Raw genomic sequence first — 26,062 nt, forward strand, 5'->3', positions numbered from 1 at the left:
GTGAGCTGGCCTTATCTATGGAAATGGCGTCAAAGAATACGCTGGAGTTTGCCAGCAAACCAAGCGGAGCTGCAACTGTGAATAAGATAGACAAGAAGAGAACAAGCAAGGGTGCGTGGAGAAGCAAGTCGTCCACCAGCGAGTGGAAAAGCAAGCAACCTACCAGTGATAACTCTAGACCACAGAGAACAGAAACGCACCAACCCTGTTACCGATGTGGAGGTAACAACCATGCAGCTCAAGTGAGAGAGGAGATGGAAATGAGGATGAACTGTTTGGTGCGTATCTGATGAATACAGTGTACTCCACGAATACAGTTGGTAATGGAAAAAAGGACATTAAGGTCAATATTAAGTTAGAAGGAAACCCTGTAGACATGCAGCTTGACACAGGAGCTGCCGTAACACTGGTATCTGAGATAGTGTACAAGGAACATCTCTCACACCTGCCACTGAAAGAAAGTAAAGTGCGTCTGTCAACCTTTTCCGGTGAGAAAATTCCCTTGATGGGCCAAGTGACTGTCAATGCGAAATATGACAACCCAGAGTGGAGATTTACCTCTTGTGATTGTGAAAGGTGACAGACCAGCCCTCCTTGGCTGTAACTGGCTGGCCAATTTTAAACTAGACTGGGCAAGCATATTCTCAATTACACCAGCAGGGGGCAGTGATAACACAGATGTAGAGGCAGTGTTACAGAGACACAAAGCAGTATTTGCTGAGGAGCCTGTCACTATTCGTGAATTTAAGGCAAATATCAAAGTGAAGCCAGATACAAAACCTGTCTTCAGAAAGGCAAGACCAGTGCCATACGCACTAAAAGACGCAGTTGAAAAAGAGCTAGATAGGCTGGAAAAAGCTGGTATTATCTCAAAGATAGACCATAGTCAGTGGGCTGCCCCGATAGTAGTTGTACCCAAATCAGACAAGTCAATTCGTATCTGTGGAGACTATAAAGTCACGGTTAATCAGAGTGTGGAAGAGGAGACCTATCCACTACCGAACGCCGAGGATCTCTTCGCCACACTGGCCGGGGGCACTCTCTTTAGCAAATTAGATCTCTCACATGCCTACCAACAGCTTGAGTTAGAGAAGGACTCAGAGAAGTATTTAACAATAAATACCCACAAAGGACTGTATGTTTATCACAGACTTTCATATGGAGTGTCGAGTGCGCCTTCTATGTTCCAGAATGTGATGGGCCAGATACTACAAGGCTTAGAGCATGTGACCTGCTTCCTCGATGACATACTAGTCACAGGCAGAACAAGAGAGGAGCACCTGAGGAACCTAGATGAGGTTTTGAGCCGACTGGAAAGCTACGGGGTAAGAGTGAAAAGAGCAAAATGTGACTTCACGCAGGAGAAAGTAGAGTACCTGGGGCATCTGATAGATAAAGAGGGACTTCACCCAACTGAGACAAAGGTTGCCGCCATCGTAAATGCACCCCAGCCCACAAACGTCACAGAGCTACGGTCATTCCTAGGACTGTTAAACTATTATGGCCGTTTCATGAAAGATCTGTCGACCGTATTGCAGCCACTACACCAACTCCTGAAGAAGGAAGTCGAATGGAAATGGACACCAGAGAGTGCAGCAGCATTCAAGGCTGCCAAAGAACAGTTAGTGAAAAGCTCAGTGGTAGTACACTACGACACGCAGAAACCACTGAGATTAGCTTGTGACGCATCCCCTTATGGGATAGGTGCGGTAATGTCGCACATAATGGAAAATGGGGACGAGAAACCAATTGCCTTTGCGTCACGTACGTTGACAGAGGCAGAGAGTAAATATAGTCAGCTAGAGAAGGAGGCGTTGGCCATAATATTTGGCGTGACCAAATTTCATAAATATCTCTATGGACGCAAATTCCGTTTAATAACTGACCACAAACCCCTCCTTGCCATCTTAGGACCCAAGTCAGAAATCCCTACACTAGCCGCTTTGCGTATGCAGAGATGGGCACTGAGGCTTATGGCTTATGACTACAGTATAGAGTACAGAACGTCAGCGGACAATGCAAATGCGGATGCGTTATCTAGACTGCCGGGGAAAGAAAAGGACAACACAGCAGAGGAGAACAGCATCTTTTATTTCTCATTAGTAGATGAGCTACCCGTGCAGGCTACAGAGATTGCACAGAGCACTCTCAAGGACCCAGTCCTATGCAAGGTACTGGAACTGACCCGGTCTGGATGGCCGAGTTACATCAACGATGACACACTGAAACCGTACTTCAACCGAAGGAATGAACTGTCTGTGGAACAAGGATGCATTCTGTGGGGAATTCGAATTATCATCCCACCAGCACACAGAGAACGACTACTGTATGACCTACACCAAGGGCACCCCGGAGGGTGCAGGATGAAAAGTTTGGCGAGGGGCTATTTTATGGTGGCCTCAGTTGGACAGTGATATCGAACGTGCAGTGCAGCAATGTGATGCTTGTCAGAGTGTGAGGAAACTACCAGCAGTAGCACCACTACACTGCTGGCAGTGGCCTACGAGAGTGTGGCAGAGGCTACATAATATTGACTTTGCAGAGAAGGATCAGCAACACTTCCTAGTGTTAGTAGACAGTCATTCAAAATGGCTTGAGGTGATCCCCATGGCAACAACTACCGCCGCCAAAACGATCGAAGTGCTGCGGAGCATCTTTTCGTCCTACGGTCTTCCTGAGGAGATCGTCTCGGACAACGGTCCACAATTCACCTCGCTGGAGTACAAAACATTCCTGAAAAGCAATGGCATTAAGCAGACCTTGGTGCCAGCTTACCATCCTGCTTCTAATGGTGCCGCAGAGAGAGCAGTCCAGACGGTGAAAGCTTCACTTCTGAAACAGCTGCTCGATGAGAAGAAACAAAACGTCACTATTACAATGAAACACAGGCTCGCCAACTTCCTGTTGTCATACAGGACCACACCACACAGCGTTACAGGTTGCACACCAGCAGAACTGTTCCTCAAACGTCAGCCTAGGACCAGGTTCAGCCTGCTGAAGCCAGTGGTGGGGGCCAAACAACAAAAGCAGAAGGACTATCATGACCAACCCACCTCGAAGCTGAGACATCTGTCAGAGGGGGACTCAGTACTGATCTGAAACTTCCGTGGAGGAAAGGAGAGGTGGACGAAAGGGACAGTGGAAAAGAGACTCGGACCAGTCACCTACCTGGTGCGGAATGGAGTGAACCGACGTTCAGTCCACATTGACCATCTGCTGTTCTACCGACCCTCCAGTCCTCCTGAGGCATTTCAGTTTCAGGATGACCAGATGGGCATCAGCAACACCTACCCTGCAGTTGCGGATTTGGGGGGGAAAGGCACACCTGGAGCCGTAGGTGCTAGCCCGTACTCACCTGAAGATACACCCGTTCCAAGGATGCAGGCTCCGGAGAAGCTTGCAACACCCTTATGAGGTTCGGTGGGCAAGGCCGTGTCGCCTCCTCACCGAGCATCCACTCTCCCTGAGGTGGTTGAGCGCCGGTACCCTCAGAGAGAGAGGGCACCTCCAAAACGACTGTCTCTGTATCAGCCGAGTTCCTGAATAAAAGAGTTCCTGAGAGACTAAATTGTTCAACTCCTGTTCAGAAAAAAAAATGTGAAAAAGAGTTCCTGAGACTGATATGTAAATGGGCAAATGTGGGTCGAAGTGGGTTGTGTAACCAGTAATGACCAAGTAAAAGATGTTGAAAGTAATTTGCCATATCAGCATGTTTTAGAGTGATAAAATGTTATTATGGGAACTTCATAGTTTAAGGGGAAGGAGTGTAGTATACTGATACTAAATGCTTAGCTGAATGATAATCATTAGTAGACCAACAGAGCTACCTAGTGGTGGTTAAGCTAGGCTCTCATATACCCCGGATGTTGACGGCTGCGCCAGTCGGAGAGTTACAATAAAGAGGACCAGACGTTGGGAATTGGTCTCCGGCTCCATCACCGTTATGGATATATTAGCAGTATAAGATACATCCAGATAATATAGAGAATATATTACATTAACGTTGTCGCTTGCGGAGTGGGAGACACTGGTTCGCGTCCCGGCTGTGACGACGGTCTCCCAGACTGCCCCCCAAATTCGCTACAGTATGTATAAACGGGGTTTTAGACGCGGGTAAACCCGCTAAAAATAGACAACTCACTGCTTTCACAGTGCGAGCAGACCCGGGCTTGACTGCCAGCAGACGCGTTTGCCTCATTTTTTTTCTTTCTATAGCGTCATCTTTGACATCGTGACGTTCGTGATGTCACGAACACACCGGTAAACATGGACGTAAACAGTAGAACGCAGCATGGAAGCCAGAGAGACGGTGGTTAACGTTACTTTTTTATATATCTTGTACTTTAGTCTCTCTTTCAAACCATACAAACTCAACGCAGACTGAACGACGTTCGAGCGCTGCTTGAACGAAGACGCTGTACCCACAAACAATAAGTGTTTTTCCTCAGTTGCCGGCGCGATTTTATGATGCGTGGACAATGGCGCTACGTCATCGCGCAAATTAGCGTGTCACGTGTCGCGTTTGCGTCACAGAGCACTCTCATTCGGCTCTTAAGCACGACGTCACGACGCGACGTCACGTGTGGGCGGGGTTATACTTCCGGTGCTTTGGGGAATCTCACTGCATTATTTTCCACTCAAAACAATATGTCTGAACCCGTAAATATATTTACATTAACGTCTAACGATAAGTGGTTAAGTAATGTAAAGTATACATGATGTGAACATGCACGGTACATCATTCATTTAAATATGCAAATTTGCATATCTAAATGTTGTATTCATCATATGGTGATCCTCTTCTTTACGTTGACAATAGTTTTTGCACTATGCATTTTGTTACCAATGTTGATGTTTTGCACTTTATACTTTTTACAGTGACATTAGTTTTTGCACTATGCATTTTGTTACAAATGTGTTTTGATTAAAAAAAATCAAGCAGTGTTCTTAATTCAGTATTACTTTATTAAAAGTATAAATACATGAATCTGATTCTGCTTACATTTATTCAAGTCATTTCATGCTATTTCCCGAAGAATTGGTGTTTGTAGGTTGGTAAGACACACGCACACTTTCAGTATTTTGTTTATGTTTTTAGTGAACTGATATGGGATATTGTCCAAAATGTTGAACAATTTCAACCTCTGAATGGAGCGTTCCACATGGATCCTAGCACTGGATATGAGTTTGTTTTTCTTAACTTCTTCTTGTGTGAACTGTCCATTAACAAGGAAAGACGGGATGTTGAGTGAAACCCCTTCTGGCAAGATGTCCCGGATTGTGAAGCCTTTATCTGCCATCACCATGTCTACTGGGCATAGATGGTTGAGAACTCCAGAATCTAATGTAATAGCCTTGTCTGAGGCACTTCCACCATAAAAGTCACTGACAAATGTTATCACTCCATTAGGAGCCACACCTATTAAGGCTTTGTGTGTTGTGTGGTCCGTTTTTTGTACTGGCTCCATAAATGATTCTGTTTGTCAAGCCTCTCTGTCCTGGAGACTGCTAACTCTGTGCAATCGAGCACAATCCTACAGTTAGGAAACGGACGGAAACACTCTGGCAACGATGCCTGGTTCTTCTCTATGGAGGGGATGTTGTTCTCAAGCATACCAACATATAAAATGTCATACAGGGCACTGACAATGGTGATACAAATGTTGGTAACTGTGGCTGTACTGCAATTAAACCTGGTTGCAAGGTCTTCATGACCAGAATTAAGTTTGAGCTTCATCAAAGTCAGTAGCAACTGATCGACTAGTGGCATAGACTGGACTGTCCAATTCGAATGATATTGTAGCTCAAACTTAGATAAGAGTGCTTCCAAAACCAGGACGGTAGCAACATCTGGTAAGCCAGTGAAATATTTTACTTTGACACGATTGGAAGATATTTGGCTGAAGGAAAAGGTCTGTTTTTGTTTCTCCAATTCTCTTTTCAATTTTTCATTCTCTCTTCTCAACATGTCAACCTCTATCTCTAGCAGCGCAACACTGTTAAAAGGGTTGTCTGAAGTACGAGGGGTGTCTGCGGTTGGGTTGTCTGAAGTACTAGGGGTGTCTGCGGTTGGGTTGTCTGAAGTACCAGGGGTGTCTGCGGTTGGGTTGTCTGAAGTATTAGGGGTGTCTGCGGTTGGGTTGTCTGAAGTACTAGGGGTGTCTGCGGTTGGGTTGTCTGAAGTACTAGGGGTGTCTGCGGTTGGGTTGTCTGAAGTACTAGGGGTCTCTGCGGTTGGGTTGTCTGAAGTACTAGGGGGCTCTGCGGTTGCAATGTCAGAATTTTGTAATTCAAGTTCATTTGTCCCTTCTTCACCACTGGGAGGGAGTGGTACTGTTTTTCTCTTCTTGTGTGGAAGGCTGAGGTGGCCTGGGAAAGTCTTCCCCTCGTTCCAAGCAAAACGTGATGGGCCAGCAGCTTTGCCATTTGGAAAATGCCAACTGCACACCCTTGAGCAGGGGCTTGGTGTAAAGCCATCACGCCTGTAAAAAAAAAAAAGAATGAGAGATTTAGAAATGATTGGCAATGAAAACTTGAAGCTGCATTGTAACTTATCGTCTGCCCTGGATTTGAACAATTAAAGTAGCATTCTTTAACTTTTTTCGATAAAAAATAAAGTTGATTTTGGTCAAGATTAACCACTATCTTTCACTGAAGGAGGTAACACTGTACTAATTCAGCCTATTTCCCATTCATGAAATCTTCAGCATCTGCTACAATGCCCATTTTTGTGTCTGTGTCTGGTTAGACACAGTCACAGACATGGGCATTGTAACAGATGGTGAAGGATTTGTGAATGGGAAATAGGCTAAATCAGTCCTCTGTTACCTCCTTCAGTGAAAGATAGTGGTAAATTGTGACCAAAATCAACTTTATTTTTTTATCAAAAAAAGTTAAAGAATGCCACTTTAACCATCAATTATTTAAAACACAATTTCTATTGTGTTAACATACTCTACTGTAAAGATTGTATAATGATATTATACAAACAGTCTACCATACAGATTGGGCAAGTTATATCGTATTCACATACTATACAATACAGTTTTTTTTTTGGGGGGGGGGGGAATATTATAGCCTTTTCATAGCCTTTTCATAAAGGAAAGGTTACATAGTAAGGCTTTAGAATTAGATGTCAGTCTCCCTACAGAAACATTATTTTTTGTAGATATGAAGTTTCATTGTTTGATTTATATGGGAAAAGTCAGAAGTGAAACTACTGTAACAAAACAGGCAGAAACAGCACATTCACCTGGACTATCTAACGTTATGTACCCCTGCTTATTCATGCATTTACTCCAAGTCTCTTTAATGATAATCCCCTTGAGATGCATCATCTCGTTTTAGATAATCATGGGCTAACAATGCATAGAATAATGCAGTTTTCCGAGTGTGTAGCTGACATAATGCTTGCTTACAGTAACTGTATGTCTTCACAGACAGGGTTGTAGTAGTAACAACATAAGTGGCTAACCGATGCTTGTTTACCCTCCACTACACTCTGATTAAAGCCTTATTGAGCAGAAAAACATATGGAAAAGCACATATATTGATCCTCGCTTGTTGAATTAGCTAAAAATCTAAATACCTGTCTAGTATGTAACGTGGATTTCGGAAACAAGAGGGTAGCTACCGGTAGTAGCTAGTCTGCAGTGCAGGGTAGCTAGTCTGCACTTAGCACAAAAGTCGGCGCCAAACTTCGATTTTCAATGCATTTCTTCAATAGCAACTTACCGTATTAACTGCAGCCACCTCTTCTTATCTTTGTCTTTCGGAGGAAAGCGATAGAAAGACAGTTTGGTCTCGGTTTTACTCTCTGATCGATTTAAACAAAGGGGGACACAGCAGTGAGGCATATTGTCAACAAGTCGATGGAGCCGGAAGCAAATTCGCGCGCATGCGCCTACGCAACAGGGACGTGCCTACGTCATAGCTTAAGACGCGTATATGGACCCAATCCTATTCGGCTCGTAAGCACGACGTCACGACGCACGACGCGACGTCACGTGTGGGCGGAGTTATACTTCCGGTGCCTTGGGGAATCTCACTGCATTATTTTCCACTCAAAACAATATGTCTGAACCCGTAAATATATTTACATTAACGGCTTTTTTTTAAAGACGAACCTCTCAGGGTGAAAAAGGGTCTCAATGCTTTCAATTCAGATAGAGTTGTGAACGTAAATGTTTCAGGGGGCATTATAAAAGGCAAGGTACAGGCTTCCATGAAACAGAAAGTTTATCAGGTTGAGGTGAGTGAGCTAACAGGGTTAGCTAGCGTTAGCTTGGTAATGTTGGGTATTCTGGCTTCTGATGTTATATCCCACGTTTACTGGCGATTCATAAGCCTTGGATAAAGACTGCCAGTGCTTTATTTTGTCGGTAGATAATTGTTTTCCGACGTTTGACTTGTTAAAATAACTCTGACGTTCTTGGATCCAAGGCTAGCTTTTCATGTGTCTAGCTCCAGAATGGCTATGATCGTACATACTGTAACGCTGTAAAGGTTTAATGAATTTAAAATACATATTAGGAATTAATGAAATATAGACTTACATGTAAGATCACAGCCATTTTAGGGCTACCATGTGTGCTACGATCTGTTTCTTATTAACGTTATAGGCCACGTTGGATACAGGTCAGCTGGGCACCAGGAAATCTCTGGGCACCTTGATGTAAAATGTTCTATTTTGTCCAAAATGTTTGGAAACATGTAATATTAGAAGAATGGTCTTAACCACATGAACCCCAGCATTCATTTAGTCATCCTCAGACGAGTTTGCCAAGGGTTTTAATTAAATTTAATTAATCAAATTAATCAAATTTAAACCTTTGTGCGTATTTAAGGACTGTGGGGCACAACTCCTCACAGCTCTTGAACCATTCTTAGTCTGTTCCCTCCTAGACCAGTTTGCCATGTGTGACCCTACAGTAGCGCAAGGCTACAGACAACATAGCTCTCGGGATTCATGGGGTTGTAGAGCCGAAGGAACGGAGAAGACCGTAGGTTCACACTTTAGCCGTGTAGGCAACTTTCTTTAATCCACGGTAAATCAGAGAGCAACCAAACCACAGCTCGACTGAGCGGAGGTGGCAAGAATAATCAGAAAACTGGCTGGACAACCATAACTTAACCCTGCGTTAACCTGCCAGGGCAACCATGACTTAACCCTTAGTTCCTGGGTTGAATTCTGTCCCCAATACGTGTCCACCACATGAGCCCCCCCAGAATTCGCCCTAGTAATCGAAGTCAGGCAGGCGCGGGGGGACAACAGGCCGTCCGCGGCGGCTCCGGATAACAGGGGCCGGAGTGTCTCTGGGAGGCATTGACGCGGGCCTGTGGAGGTCGGCCTGAGGAGCAGAAGAGGCAGCTCGGGCCTCCACGGGGGGAGGAGGCGGAGCCGGGGGACGACCGCGACGAGGAGGTTGGGCTAACTCCAACGGCTGCGTCAAGTCCAGGTGTGCGGGTTTAACTCGGTCCACTGAAACATGCTCGGCCGTGCCCCCAAAATCCACCACCAGGTGCTTAGTTCCCCGTTCCAGGACGCGGAAGGGGCCGTCATAAGGGGGTTGCAGAGGGGGGCGGTGTGCGTCGTGACGGATGAACACGTAGTCCGCTGACTGCAGACCTGGGGGCACCTGGGACACCGGCGCGCCGTGTTGGGCGGTAGGGACGGGTGTGAAAGCTCTGACCCCGTCCAGCAAGGAGGCTCGTTGGTCCACAGCTGACCAGGGACGCGTTGCATTGGGCATGAAATCGCCTGGGACTCGCAGCGGCGTGCCGTACACCAGCTCCGCAGAGGAGGCTTGTAGGTCTTCCTTCGGGGCGGTCCGCAGGCCCAGCATGACCCATGGGAGCTTGTCGACCCAGTTGCAGTCCTTGAGAGTAGCCCGAAGCGCAGCCTTCATGGACCGGTGGAAGCGCTCACATAGGCCGTTCGCCTGAGGGTGGTAGGCGGTAGTGCGATGAAGCTTGACGCCCAGAGCCTCACCCACAGCACTCCATAGCTCTGAGGTAAACTGTGGCCCGCGGTCAGATGAAAGGTCGGAAGGCGTACCGAAACGTGAGACCCACGACCCAATAAAAGCCCGGGCCACATCAGCAGACGTCGTGGATGCCAGGGGAACAGCTTCAGGCCAGCGCGTAGTCCTGTCCACCACAGTGAAGAGGTAGGTGAACCCATGGGAGGGGGGTAGGGGACCAACCAGGTCGACGTGGACATGGTCAAATCGTCTCTCCGGCACTGCGAAGCGTTCCAGGGGCGCCTTAATGTGGCGGTGTATCTTAGCCCGCTGACAGGCAACACACGAGTCGGCCCACGCTTTCACGTCTCTCTTAAGTCCCTCCCACACAAACTTAGCAGAGGTCAGGCGCACGGATGGCTTACCGCCTGGATGAGAGAGGCCGTGCACAGCTTCAAATACGGGGCGTCTCCAGCTGTGCGGGACGATGGGCCTGGGCTGTCCTGTGGAGACGTCACACAGGAGGGTGGCACCTGTGTCGCTGAAAGGAACGTCCTGCAGGCGGAGCCCCGTGTCGGAGGCCCGGAGACGGAGGATGCTCGGGTCCGTGGCCTGGTCAACGGCCATCTGTGCATAGTCAAGGCCTAGGTGGACCGCTCCAATCACTGCCCTAGAGAGGCAGTCAGCTACCTGGTTAGACTTACCAGCGACGTGCTGGATGTCGGTAGTGAATTCCGAAATGTAGGAGAGTTGTCGCTGCTGGCGAGCGGACCATGGCTCGGCCGTCTTGGACATGGCAAACGTGAGGGGCTTGTGGTCCACGTACGCAGTAAACTCGCGGCCCTCTAGCAGGAAACGGAAATGCCGGACAGCGAGCCAGAGACCGAGGAGTTCCCTGTCAAAAGTACTATACTTGCGCTCTCGGGGTGTAAGCTGGCGACTGAAAAAGGCCAAAGGCTGCCAAGCCCCCCCCACCCACTGTTCGTGAACCGCACCAACAGCATAGTCCGATGCATCCGTGGTTATGGAAATAGGCGCTGTAGGTGAAGGATGCGCTAGCAGGGTAGCCTGGGAGAGCGCAGCTTTAGTCTCGGTGAACGCACGGTCCCGCTCTGCTGTCCAGTCGACCGCCTGGTTGGGGGACATGCCTTTCAGCGCCTCGTACAGTGGCCGGATGATAAAGGCGGCTCGGGGAATGAAGCGGTGGTAGAATGTCACCATCCCAATGAACTCCCTGAGCGCACGAGCTGTTTGGGGGCGCGGAAAGGCCGCCACCGCTTCCACCTTTGAGGGCAGGGGGACTGCCCCGTCCCCAGTGATGCGATGCCCGAGGAAATCAATGGCTGTCAGCCCGAACCGGCACTTCGCCGGGTTGACGATCAGCCCATGCTGGCTGAGGCGTGTGAAGAGGGCATGAAGATGGGACAGGTGTTCTTCCTTGGAGGCGCTGGCGATGAGTATGTCGTCCAAATAGACGAAGAGGAAAGGAAGGCCACGGAGCACTGAATCCATCAGCCGCTGAAAGGACTGGGCCGCGTTTTTGAGTCCAAATGGCATTCGTAGGAATTCAAATAGGCCGAATGGGGTAGTCACCGCTGTCTTGGGGATGTCTGAGGGGTGCACGGGAACTTGATGATAACCACGGACCAGGTCGACTTTTGAGAAGACGCATTTGCCAGACAGGTTTGCAGAAAAGTCCTGGATATGCGGGACAGGATAGCGGTCGGGCGTGGTGGCGTCATTTAGTCGGCGGTAGTCCCCGCATGGGCGCCAACCTCCATCAGGCTTAGCGACGATGTGGAGTGGGGACGCCCACGGGCTGTCAGAGCGGCGGATGATCCCCATGCGTTCCAGGTGCTCGAACTCAGACTTGGCAATGGCGAGTTTGGCGGGGTCGAGACGCCTGGCTCTGGCGTAGACCGGGGGCCCCTTCGTAGCAATGTGATGCTCCACCCCATGCTTAGCGGTGGGTGCAGAGAAGGTAGGCTGGGTGAGGTCAGGGAACTCAGCGAGGAGGCGGGTGAACTTGTCTGCCTCTGAGAGAGAGTTGGCTAGACCTGCATAGGCCGCTTCCCTCCGCGTACATGCGAAGGAGGAGAAGGTTAAGGCATCGACCAGACGGCTGTTCTGAATGTCCACTAGCAAACCGTAAGCGCACAAAAAATCAGCTCCGAGGAGGGGAAGCGTTACATTGGCCATGACGAACTCCCACGTGAAACGTTGTCCACCAAAACACAGTTCTACAGACCGCACGCCGTAGGTGTGGATAGGGCTGCCGTCAGCCGTCGCCAACTGGGGGCCCCGCTCCCCGCCCATGATGTCGACGTCAGTAGCAGGGAGCACGCTTCTCTGTGCGCCCGTGTCACAAAGAAATCGCCGACCGGAGATGGTGTCGAGGATGAAGAGTAGCCTGCTCGTATCGCCAACACTCATGGCCACTACTGAGTGTTGGCCCTCTCGTTTCCCGTCGGCCTGTAGTTGCAGGGGGAACGGCACCGTTTAGCTTTCGCACCAAATCGAGCGTGGTACATACAGAGTCCAGAGGGCTTGTAGCGGTCTGATGCTGTGGCGCCACCGTCGGGCCACGCCCGCGATGTCGGCGGGGGGCCAGTGAAGGTAGGAGCCAGCACCCCGGCATGGGAGGAACGTTGTGTAGCGACGAAGAATCGGTCAGCATCCTTTGCCAGCTCACGGGGATCAGTGATGGTGGAGTTAGCGAGCGCAGTCTGGACGTGGGGCGGCATGTTGCGCAGAAACAGCTCCATAAACAGGAAACATGGCTTTTCTTGACCCAGTAGGTTTAACATCCTGCTCATTAGCTCCGATGGTTTGCCATCTCCCAAGCCCTGAATTGCGAAGAGGCGACGTGCTCTCTCCGTTGTTGACAGTTCAAAAGTTTCAAGGAGGAGATGTTTAAGTGCGGCGTATTTACCATCGGCCGGTGGGTTGGTTATGAAACCGCTTATCCTGGAAGCCGTAGCGCACCCCAGCGCTGCCAATACGTAGTAGTACCTGGTCTCGTCTGCTGTTATGTCTCTGAGCGCGAACTGTGCCTCAGCCTGCGCGAACCATGTAGCCGCGGAAGACTCCCAAAACTCCGGCAGTTTAATTGCAACGGCGTTCGTAGCCATAATGTGTGTGGTTTCAGAAAACTTATCCGAAAACCGACGTCGGGGTCACCAGTGTAGAGCCGAAGGAACGGAGAAGACCGTAGGTTCACACTTTAGCCGTGTAGGCAACTTTCTTTAATCCACGGTAAATCAGAGAGCAACCAAACCACAGCTCGACTGAGCGGAGGTGGCAAGAATAATCAGAAAACTGGCTGGACAACCATAACTTAACCCTGCGTTAACCTGCCAGGGCAACCATGACTTAACCCTTAGTTCCTGGGTTGAATTCTGTCCCCAATACGTGTCCACCACAGGGTCACTCAAACCTCTCCACCACGTTAAGGTGATGGTTCGAGGAGAGCATAACATAATAACATAAAACACAAGACACTTAGTTAGAGCCCTGAAGGACTCTGTCCAACCATATGGGTTGGATAAGTGGTTAAGTAATGTAAAGTATACATGATGTGAACATGCACGGTACATCATTATCAGGCTTAATTTTACCCACGTGACCCAGTACTGGTCAGCTCCCAGTACAACAGCAGTAAACTGAAGTTGTACTGGTCAGGTCCCAGTACAACAATATTGCACTTTGGTTGTGGGTTGGTCAGCTCCAGTATCAGAATTATTTTAATACTGTTTTGCATGAAATACCCAATTTTACATTGAGGATTCGGATTTCCCTAGTGCCCATCTGAACTGCAACTCGATGTTCAGGTTTATAACATTATAAGCCATGTTACCTGGCTTTGCGAATAAAAAGCCACCCCCCTGGGCTAGTTGCTTATGTCTGGTAGGCACTGTGATGTCTAGGGTTGTTGTGAGGGTTAAGTTGTGTTTAATACAGGTACATGTAGAAAGTCAGAAAGTGAGCTACAGCATGTGCGAGTGCCCTATCGGCAAGGATAAGTGCCATCACATGGCAGCATTGCTGATTTGGGTGGAGAAAAATGTGTCCCGGACAGACGTGGAATGTATGTGGAAGAGGGCGAAGACACCAAAATCGGATGATATCGTTGCCAAGAGAGTGTCTGTGATGGCACCATCCACATCACAAGGTAAGTAATTGAAGTTAAATTGTTTAATTTGTAGTGTACATACTGTTCCTTTTAAATTATAATTAGGAAGTCTTATCGCAACGATGAAGAACAATTATTAATTAGACTTTGCATTTTATTTCAGCTGGAATCAAAACACCTGAAACACAGGAGGTCAATGATTGGACTGTGTCATCCTTGTCTCAGCTCGGTCGTTTTACTGGCATGTGGTGGATCTTGAGTCCAGAAACGCCTCAGGTAGGACTTCTATCTTCTTTACTTTGATTTGGCCCCCGGGGACAATTCAGCCAGGTTGAAATCATCCCAACACTCAACAAGTGCAATGTAATTTGAACCAGGGTTGTCTAAATTGGTGTAATGTGTAATAAAAAAAACAATGACCAATTAAAGGGGAATTTCGGTTTTTAAGACCCTGGACCCTATTTTTTCATCTGCTTTTATCTAAATAAATGGTGGTATTTTCAATTTTTGCAATCGCTCCTGTCGAGCGTGAGAGATCACCAAAGTAACTGAATTTATGCCCCTAGTGGCCTGTTTTAAATGCATTTCAATGGGGCAAATTTTAAAAATCAAAATACCTCACAAAAAGTGATTTTCTACAAATTCCAAACTTATAATAATGTTGAAAATAATTTTTTGTTGACGTATTTTGATTTCTAAAATATGCCCCAATTGAAATGCATTGAAAACAGGCCACTAGGGGCAGACATTCGGTAACTTTGGTGATCCATCACTCTTGACAGGAGCGATTGCAAAAATTGAAAATACCACCATTCATTTCAATAAAAGCAGTTGTAAAAATAGGGTCCAGGGTCTTAAAAACCAAAATTCCCCTTTAAGTCTGACATGATGTAAACAACACAGATGTACAGTTACAGTATGTAATCTGTTGCCATTCACAATATTATATGCTATGCCAAATAATAAATATGTGCATGCACTGTGTGCTTCACTTTAAATATAGTCACTCCCTATCAAGACATGGGATGGATTGGTGACCAGTCCAGGTTTTACTGAAGCCGAGGACAAGGCTCTTTATGTGTTGGCATCGCTTGCCGTCACTGATACTGAGAAGCAGAAGATTGAGAGAGACACAGTTTTCCAAGCAAAGAACCAATTATGGTAAGTATTTCATCATGAGAGGAAACAAATCAAGAGTGTTAAGTTACTTTACAAGACAGATGGTTGCTGCACTAGAACATGATAAACTAGTTGAAGAGTATCACAATAGTCACATCTGGAGTTCTAAACTTTATATAGCATTTTATCACAAGAAGAAGGAAACTGGATTCCTAGATCAAATCAATGTCAAGATTACAGTCCTTGACAGAAGTCTTGTCGCCCCTGCACTTCTGTCAGGTAATGCACTTCTCCCAGAAAATTGTTACAATTACAAATTCTTTGGTCGGACAGACCGACAAAGCCTGTCCGTCCCCGTTTTCCTTCCCAGCAATTCAGACTTCAACCATCGGGGGTTGGAGGGGATTGGAGGGGTTGTTTGGGGGAAGGGGGAGGTCTCCATGCATTTTTTCACAATTTTTTTCACATGTGAGTGAATGGGGCGACACAACTTTTGTCTAGCCCATTCTTGGAGTGTGGAGTTTGGATGTGGAAATATGTCAGATTTGGGGGGTTTTCTCCAGGTTTTTTGTGTTGGTCCAATGCAAACAAAGTAAAGGAATACGTGAATACCAAAGAATTTGTAATTGTAACAATTTTCTGGGAGAAGTGGTGCATTACCTGACCGAAGTGCCGTGGCCACAAGACTTCTGTTAATGACTGTAGAGATAGGGTCTAAAATCAAAGTCCTCATATGTCACCCCTTGGTGTCATAGTACCTAGAAAGTCAATCCCCCATAGTTCTCTCCTTAGGAGTAGATTATCTATGTCTCCCCCTTGTTATAAATACCACTGGTCCATTAATAAAGTATTGTAGTTCATGTTAAAGCATTGAACATTTATGAATGACTATTTCAATCCAGTGGTATGAGCACCTAATGTTTATAATACAGCATAGACATAGGATGCTTGTCTATGTGAGCTGTATCTTTTGGATGTCTTTATAACAGGATGGCTTATCGCAAGAAGCGAATCACCGCCAGCAGCTTTGGTTTGGTCTTGGCTGCAGTCAAGCGCAACCGGTACCCACCGTCCTTGTTCAAAACCCTGCTTGGCCAGTACAACTTCAAAGAAGGTTCTAAAGTAAGTTATGCTGTAATAATGATTTCAACTTAAGACGTCGTTGTATCAGGGGGCACGGTGGCAAAATGGGAACACTGTCGCCTCACAGCGAGAAGGTGGTGGGATCGATACCCGCAGAGGACCTTGTGGGCACTGTGTGACGTGTTCACTCCTCCATGTCATCGCTGCCCACACCTTGGGTGGGGTCGGTGAAAGGGCCTTTCTGTGTGGAGTTTGCATGGTCTCCCCGTGCCCCCAGGGGTTTCCTGCATAGGCCCCCATTTCACAAAGGCATGCAAAATCATGTGTACTATACTGCCTCCCTCTGGTCTGAACGGGCGCCTGATGGGAGAGATTGCCTTGGCATCAACGCACCCACTTTTGGGAAACCCTGCTCTAACGATTATGAATTGAGTGGTATGTTTTTCCCACTCACTTTCTCAAGGCCTGTGACTGGGGAATCACTCATGAAGCCACGGCAAAGCAGGACTACACCAAGATAACCGGTCTGGTCGTCCAGGAGAGGGGGGTCTTCCTGTCGAACAGTGGCCTGTTGGGTGCATCTCCAGATGGGACAGTGTCTGACGAGTGCATTATTGAGGTACAGTTATATTTAGTCAATATACATTATACTAGGCCAGTGGTTCTCAACCTGTGGTACATGTACCACTGGTGGTACTCAGGAGTCTCTACCCTGTATTTTACCATTATGGTGTTACTTAGAGAGACACTTGGTGTAAAAAGGTTGAGAACCACTGTACTAGGCAATTAATCAAAAAATAAAACTGAAACAGAGATAATGAACCACCCTAATTTCAAATCTCACCGGGGGCCAATAACTATAAAGATAAGTATGATATTGTTCACCATTGTATAATTGTTATAGTCTATGTGAACACTGTCATCCACTTGACTTGATCATTGTAACTAACTGCTCAGTGAGAACTTTATACTTCATTCTCCGATGGTGATGTACAAGTGATGTAAAAGTTGGGACGTTGTATAAAATGTAAATAAAAGCTGAATACATCTATTTGCTAATCTTTTTCAACCTGTATTCAATTGGGTACAGTGCAAAGACAAGTTTTTTTTTTTAACTTTGTTCTTTTCGGGCATTTGCCTTTATTTGTAGAGAGATAGGATAGAGTTGAAAGGGGGGGATATAGAGTAGAGACCAGCGGTAAAGCTGGCCAAACGGGAAAATGGTAGGGGGTCGTCATGCTTGGGCATCCTGGATGAGTTATGAAAGTCACATGAGCACAAAAAATGAAAACCTTATTGTTAAAACCATCCTGCAGCTGTCCACCAAGTTTGGTTCAGATCGGTCAAGTAGTTAAAAGCAGTTGGAAGGTCACAAAAAAAGGAAAAGCCTTGCACCCAGAATTGCAGCAGGCAATTGTATTGGGCAGCGAGACTCTAAATGGCTTTTTTTTTTAACTTTGTTCTTTTTAGGCATTTTGCCTTTATTGTAGAGAGAAAGGACAGAGTTGAAAGGGGGGATATAGAGAAGAGACCAGCGGTAAAGCTGGCCGAACGGCCCCAACTGGGGTCGCCGCCAACCGCTACTTGGGGTTTATGCTTCGACCGGGTATCGAACCCGGGTCTGTGGCGTCCCAAGCAAAATGTCTTACTGACGCGCCATGCCAGCAGACTGTAAATGGCTTTTACTTTTTGTGTTACCTTCAACTGCTTAACTACTTGATCGCTCTGGACCAAACTTGGTGGACAGCTGCAGGATGGTCGTAACGATAAGGTTTTCAATTTTTGTGCACATGTCACTTTCATAACTCGTCCAGGATGCCCAAACATGACGACATTCATTCTTTCTTGTTAGGAAGCATTCATTCCTTCTTGTTACCACAATTCTGCAAAAAATATGGGGCCGATTAGCACAGACCTTGGTTGGAAGACAGATTATAGTGTCTTTGATTCAAAGTGCGGTTTGTCGGGAGAAAGTGATGTAACACATCTGTAGACTAGACATGCGCCTGTCCCCCCCTCCTGTCCCAAGTTTTCCGGAACGTGTTGCAGCCATCAAAGTGAATATTTGCATAAAAACAACAGTTTGTCAGTTTGCTCTTAAAACCAACATTGCCATGCCATGGTAGTCCCAATCGAGAAACGGCTCGGCAAAATCAAAGAAAATTCGCTTGCATGATGTGCTCTTGTAATCGTTTTCAGAATATCTGCGTTGGTTTGGCTACAGTCTTAGCTTTTAGACTACTGGATACCTTTCTCGGCGGGGAGGATGCTGGCTGCATAGCTCCATACTTCTCATGTCCTCCCGGCTGAGAAAGGTATCCGCTGTCTAAAAGCCATGACTGTAGCCAAACCAACGCAGATATTCTGAAAACGATTACAAGAGCACATCATGCAAGCTATTTTCTTTGATTTTGCTGAGCCGTTTCTCGATCAGGACTACCATGGCATGGCAATGTTGGTTTTAAGAGCATCTCTCCTATCCCTCCCATGTTTAAAGAGAGGAAAGTGGCCGTAGTGGGCGGGGGAACGGCTGATCACGTGACACGGGGGAGGAGCTGACTTATCTTCTTTTTTAAGTACCTTGGTCCACTGCTTGCCTTTACACAATAAATTGTGATGTTTTTCATAATACTCACCTCTAGGTCAAATGTCCCTGGTCAGTGAAAAACCTGACAGTCCGACAGGCAGCAGCAGAGAAAGGGGACTTCTTTCTGCAGCTGGATGGAGAGTCTGGTTCCCTGACACTACGGCCAACACATCCATACTGGCATCAGATCCAGGGCAACCTACAGCTGACTGGAGCCAGCACTTGCCACCTGGTTGTATGGACCCTTTCTGATCTCGTCATCCTGCCAGTGCTGAAAGACCCAACATGGGCACGTAACATAGATGTTCTGGAAACATTTTACAAGGATATTTTCCTACCAAAAATTCTGTAGAGACCCTAGGGACATGAATGAGGAACTGGACCTAAGGGTCTTTCAGCACTGGCAGGATGACTACACTATTATACCCCACTACAACACTATTCGGAACACACACAACACATTTCATTGCACACGGTAAATCTCATTGCAAATTTGCATATTTAAATGTTGTATTCATCATATGGTGATCCTCTTCTTTACGTTGACAGTAGTTTTTGCACTATGCATTTTGTTACCAATGTTGATGTTTTGCACTTTATACATTTTACGTTGACAGTAGTTTTTGCACTATGCATTTTGTTACCAATGTTGATGTTTTGCACTTTATACTTTTTACAGTGACATTAGTTTTTGCACTATGCATTTTGTTACAAATGTGTTTTGATTAAAAAAATCAAGCAGTGTTCTTAATTCAGTATTACTTTATTAAAAGTATAAATACATGAATCTGATTCTGCTTACATTTATTCAAGTCATTTCATGCTATTTCCCGAAGAATTGGTGTTTGTAGGTTGGTAAGACACACGCACACTTTCAGTATTTTGTTTATGTTTTTAGTGAACTGATATGGGATATTGTCCAAAATGTTGAACAATTTCAACCTCTGAATGGAGTGCTCCGCATGGATCCTAGCACTGGATATGAGTTTGTTTTTCTTAACTTCTTCTTGTGTGAACTGTCCATTAACAAGGAAAGACGGGATGTTGAGTGAAACCCCTTCTGGCAAGATGTCCCGGATTGTGAAGCCTTTATCTGCCATCACCATGTCTCCTGGGCGTAGATGATTGAGAACTCCAGAATCTAATGTAATAGCCTTGTCTGAGGCACTTCCACCATAATAGTCACTGACAAATGTTATCACTCCATTAGGAGCCACACCTATTAAGGCTTTGTGTGTTGTGTGGTCCGTTTTTTGTACTGGCTCCATAAATGATTCTGTTTGTCAAGCCTCTCTGTCCTGGAGACTGCTAACTCTGTGCAATCGAGCACAATCCTACAGTTAGGAAACGGACGGAAACACTCTGGCAACGATGCCTGGTTCTTCTCTATGGAGGGGATGTTGTTCTCAAGCATACCAACATATAAAATGTCATACAGGGCACTGACAATGGTGATAAAAATGTTGGTAACTGTGGCTGTACTGCAATTAAACCTGGTTGCAAGGTCTTCATGACCAGAATTAAGTTTGAGCTTCATCAAAGTCAGTAGCAACTGATCGACTAGTGGCATAGACTGGACTGTCCAATTCGAATGATATTGTAGCTCAAACTTAGATAAGAGTGCTTCCAAAACCAGGACGGTAGCAACATCTGGTAAGCCAGTGAAATATTTTACTTGGATACGATTGGAAGATATTTGGCTGAAGGAAAAGGTCTGTTTTTGTTTCTCCAATTCTCTTTTCAATTTTTCATTCTCTCTTCTCAACATGTCAACCTCTATCTCTAGCAGCGCAACACTGTTAAAAGGGTTGTCTGAAGTACGAGGGGTGTCTGCGGTTGGGTTGTCTGAAGTACTAGGGGTGTCTGCGGTTGGGTTGTCTGAAGTACCAGGGGTGTCTGCGGTTGGGTTGTCTGAAGTACTAGGGGTGTCTGCGGTTGGGTTGTCTGAAGTACTAGGGGTGTCTGCGGTTGGGTTGTCTGAAGTACCAGGGGTGTCTGCGGTTGGGTTGTCTGAAGTATTAGGGGTGTCTGCGGTTGGGTTGTCTGAAGTACTAGGGGTGTCTGCGGTTGGGTTGTCTGAAGTACTAGGGGTGTCTGCGGTTGGGTTGTCTGAAGTACTAGGGGTCTCTGCGGTTGGGTTGTCTGAAGTACTAGGGGGCTCTGCGGTTGCAATGTCAGAATTTTGTAATTCAAGTTCATTTGTCCCTTCTTCACCACTGGGAGGGAGTGGTACTGTTTTTCTCTTCTTGTGTGGAAGGCTGAGGTGGCCTGGGAAAGTCTTCCCCTCGTTCCAAGCAAAACGTGATGGGCCAGCAGCTTTGCCATTTGGAAAATGCCAACTGCACACCCTTGAGCAGGGGCTTGGTGTAAAGCCATCACGCCTGTAAAAAAAAAAAGAATGAGAGATTTAGAAATGATTGGCAATGAAAACTTGAAGCTGCATTGTAACTTATCGTCTGCCCTGGATTTGAACAATTAAAGTGGCATTCTTTAACTTTTTTCGATAAAAAATAAAGTTGATTTTGGTCAAGATTTACCACTATCTTTCACTGAAGGAGGTAACACTGTACTAATTCAGCCTATTTCCCATTCATGAAATCTTCAGCATCTGCTACAATGCCCATTTTTGTGTCTGTGTCTGGTTAGACACAGTCACAAACTTCATGTACTGGGCGGCCAACATGAGAGCATTGCTATACTGGATGAGCAATGATGCCACTGTCTCCGGATGGACAATTCTGGAGGAGGCATCCGTTGGGTCCACTTCTCTAGCAGCCTTATTGTTCTCTAAACTGCCATTCACACAGTCTATTTCTAGCTTCACTTCTAATCCGATAGTTGTACCCTCAGTTAAAATCCGGGATCAGTTTAGAATATCCTTTTCCGTTTGAGGCCTATAGCAGGCGGCGCCAATTGCAAAAAAACACATTTGTCCCATTAGTAATGGATGAGGCTCTTGATACTTGGTCCAGAAGGGGTATGGTCTCACTGTCTGATCTCTATAATGACTGCAATTTTACGTCCTTTGAACAGTTAGTGCAGAAATGTGATATATATACAACTCCAGAACTTTGTAGCCTCAAACTTCGATTGCTTTCCATCATGCCCCCCCACGTCTTTGTTAGATTCAATTTTTGAATGTAAACCAGTCAAAAAACAGGCTGTAAGTATGATTTACACACTACTATACACATACAATTTGACGCCTTTAGACCTCTTTAAAAATAAATGGGAAACAGATTTAGAAAAACCAAAACCCAGAAAAAACTTGGCATAAAATAATACAGGGAATTTTCTCCTCTTTCATATGTCTTGGGCATGCTGTTATTCAATTCAAAATTGTACACCGTCTGCACTGGTCTAAAGTCAGACTTTCTAAGATCAAAGCTGACATAGATCCCACATATGATCGATGCAGGCAGGCTGCAGCCACTCTGCTGCACATGTTTTGGACATGTTCAGAGCTTTACACATTCTGGCAAACCATCTTTGAGACCTTCTCCAAGATATTTGGGAAAGCAGTAGCACCATCTCCATTCAGTGCACTGTTTGGTGTGGCCCCCAGTGAACACCCCTCTTAGTAGATGGGAAATCAGGATGTTGGCCTTCTGCTCTCTTTTGGCCAGGAGACTGATACCATTTAAATGGAAAGACCCAATACCACTGACATATAGTAGTCATTGGATCAGGGAAGTCATGTACCATCTTAAACTGGAGAAGATTAGATATACTGTCAGAGGGTCCTAGTATTTGGCAGCCTTTTTTAACCTTTGTTGAGGATAATGGAAGCTGACAGCATGACAATGTAACCCTTCTTTTCCTTTTTTTTTAATATAATTTCATTTTACTTGTGTTATTTGTTTTCGTTTTATGGATGTCTGGCTATACAAATGTTTATATGTGCATGTCTGGTATTTGGGGGGGTGGGTGAATTGGTTAAGTTTTTTTCTGTTCTGTTGGACTTGTTTGGACTGGTGATATAATATGAAAATAAAAATAAAAAGATCTTGATCCAAAAAAAAACCAACACCACATTATATTAAGGTGAAACTGTTTGTAAGACTTCTATATTTGAACATATACTTCTAGTGTTGTGATGTGGATGCACTTCGTCAGATGATCCAGCCGCTTGTCTTTCACAGTCTTCACAGGTGCTTTTTGGGCTTCACATCGTGGCCTTAACCAAAGCTTACTTCTCTGGCTCGTCTCATCAGTGGGTTCATGAGTGTATCAGTGATAGTCCCTGTTCCCTGGCCAGTCATGTCGGTTGGTAACATGGTGTATTACTGATACTTCTCTTTCAACACCTCAGTGTCACCGTCAAAGGTTTGTGTACTCCGCCACAAATAATTTATAATGGATGGAATCCACTCTCCCAGGCCTTCACATTCCCTCCTCTTAGCTGCAGTGACCAGTTTTTTGACACTGCTTTTGCCACACATTAGTTATTAAATTAGCAGTGCTTTATCTGGATTACAGACCCTCATTTCTTTAACAGTTTGTGGATGTCTGTCAGTGGAGATGGTAGAGACCTTCACTTCATTTTCTTCTGTGGTTTTAAGAGCTTCCTTAAAAACTTTGATTTCCATGGTATTAGAGCTCGAAACTTGGGTGCAGGCCTTGAAGTCAACAACCTTTTGACTCTGCATATCTAAAAAAGTGTGCATGCAGTATTTGGCTGAAGCATCACACTACACAACATATTTACATCAGCTGCCATCTCCACAGAGCACAACTTCTGCTTCTTGTGATTTCATGGTAGTTAACGTTGCACTTTGCTCTTTGGTTCATGTTTTTCCAATAAAAGGAAACTTACTTATTCCTCTGTGTTGTGATAGTGTCTTCACATTGTTTTGAGGTTCATGTTACTACAGAACCCTTCAAATTTAGCAAAATGGATGCCACTGAAGAAAACTGATGCTGCCAAAAGCAGGTTTCCTGCCTCTTTGGTCCCACTCAGAGGAGGCTGAGTCTGGCATCTATAACTACAGCCATTAGCACACGTAAGCTCTAGTGCCTCATCTGACTTGGAAAAGAGCCCAGTGGAATCGTGTTTTGTGGTCCGACGAGTCAACATTTCAGATAGTTTTTGGAAAAAACAGCTGTCGTGTTCTCCAGGCCAAAGAGGAAAAGGACCATCCAAGCTGTTATCGGCGTCAGGTCCAAAAGCCAGCGTCTGTCATGGTATGGGGGTGTGTCAGTGCCCATGGCACGGGTAACTTGCACATCTGTGAGGGAATCATTAATGCAGAAAGATATGTACAAATTTAGGAGCAGCATATGCTTCCCTCCAGACTTAGTCTTTTCCAGGGACGCCCCTGCATTTTTCAGCAGGACAACGCTAAACCACATACTGCCCAGATAACAAGTGCATGGCTGCGTAAACAGAGTGCGGAGATCAGCCTGCCTGCAGTCCTGACCTGTCGCCGATTGAGAACGCGTGGCGCATTATGCTTAATAAGTGCTTAATAAGTGAATTGATAAGGAATTGAAAGAAGCGGTGATGTTACACAGTGGTAAACACTCGACTGTCCCAACCTTTTGGAGCATGATGCAATCATCGGATTTGAAATGAGTGTATATTTTCAAAAAGACAAATTCACAAAGGTAAAACATCAAAATAATGTTTTGTCATTTTTTCAATCTAGTACAGGCTTAATCAAATTTACAAATCACTCCTTTTCCTTTTCATTAGCATTTTCCATACTGTCCCAACTTTTTTGGAATTGGGGTTGTGTGTGTGTGTGGCATATATATATATAATATCCAGTTAGTCAAGTAAATGTTCGATGAGACAGTACAAGCCTGTTTCATGCTATAAGCAATCATCAGCATGAAACAGGCTTGTACTGTCTCATCGAACATTTACTTGATTAACTGGATTATTTTTCTCCTTATTTGTTGAACACTGTCCCTACTGTTGAGTGTTTCTTTTAACAAAGTTATATATATACACACACACACACACACACACACACACACACACACACACACACACACACACACACACACACACACACACACACACACACACACACACACACACACACACACACACACACACACACACACACACACACACACACACACACACACACACACACACACACACAGACATACAGTGGGGAGAACAAGTATTTGATACACTGCCGATTTTGCAGGTTTTCCCACTTACAAAGCATGTAGAGGTCTGTAATTTTTATCATAGGTACACTTCAACTGTGAGAGATGGAATCTAAAACAAAAATCCAGAAAATCACATTGTATGATTTTTAAGTAATTAATTTGCTTTTTATTGCATGACATAAGTATTTGATACATCAGAAAAACAGAACTTAATATTTGGTAAAGAAACCTTTGTTTGCAATTACAGAGATCAGATGTTTCCTGTAGTTCTTGACCCGGTTTGCACACACTGCAGCAGGGATTTTGGCCCACTCCTCCATACAGATCTTCTCCAGATCCTTCAGATTTCGGGGCTGACGCTGGGCAACACGGACTTTCATCCCCCTCCAAAGATTTTCTATTGGGTTCAGGTCTGGAGACTGGCTAGGCCACTCCAGGACCTTGGTGCTTCTTACGGAGCCACTGCTTAGTTGCCCTGGCTGTGTGTTTCGGGTCGTTGTCATGCTGGAAGACCCAGCCACGACCCATCTTCAATGCTCTTATTGAGGGAAGGAGGTTGTTGGCCAAGATCTTGCGATACATGGCCCCATCCATCCTCCCCTCAATACGGTGCAGTCGTCCGGTCCCCTTTGCAGAAAAGCATCCCCAAAGAATGATGTTTCCACCTCCATGCTTCATGGTTGGGATAGTGTCCTTGGGGTTGTACTCATCCTTCTTCTTCCTCCAAACATGGCGAGTGGAGTTTATACCAAAAAGCTCTATTTTGGTCTCATCAGACCACATGACCTTCTCCCATTCCTCCTCTGGATCATCCAGATGGTCATTGGCAAACTTCAGACGGGCCTGGACATGCGCTGGCTTGAGCAGGTGGACCTTGCATGCGCTGTAGGATTTTAATCCATGACGGCGTCATGTGTTATTAATGGTTTTCTTTGAGACTGTGGTCCCAGCTCTCTTCAGGTCATTGACCAGGTCCTGCCGTGTAGTTCTGGGCTGATCCCTCACCTTTCTCATGATCATTGATGCCCCACGAGGTGAGATCTTGCATGGAGC

This window comes from Lampris incognitus, chromosome 3 (assembly GCF_029633865.1).
Source record: "Lampris incognitus isolate fLamInc1 chromosome 3, fLamInc1.hap2, whole genome shotgun sequence".
NCBI lineage: Eukaryota > Metazoa > Chordata > Actinopteri > Lampriformes > Lampridae > Lampris > Lampris incognitus.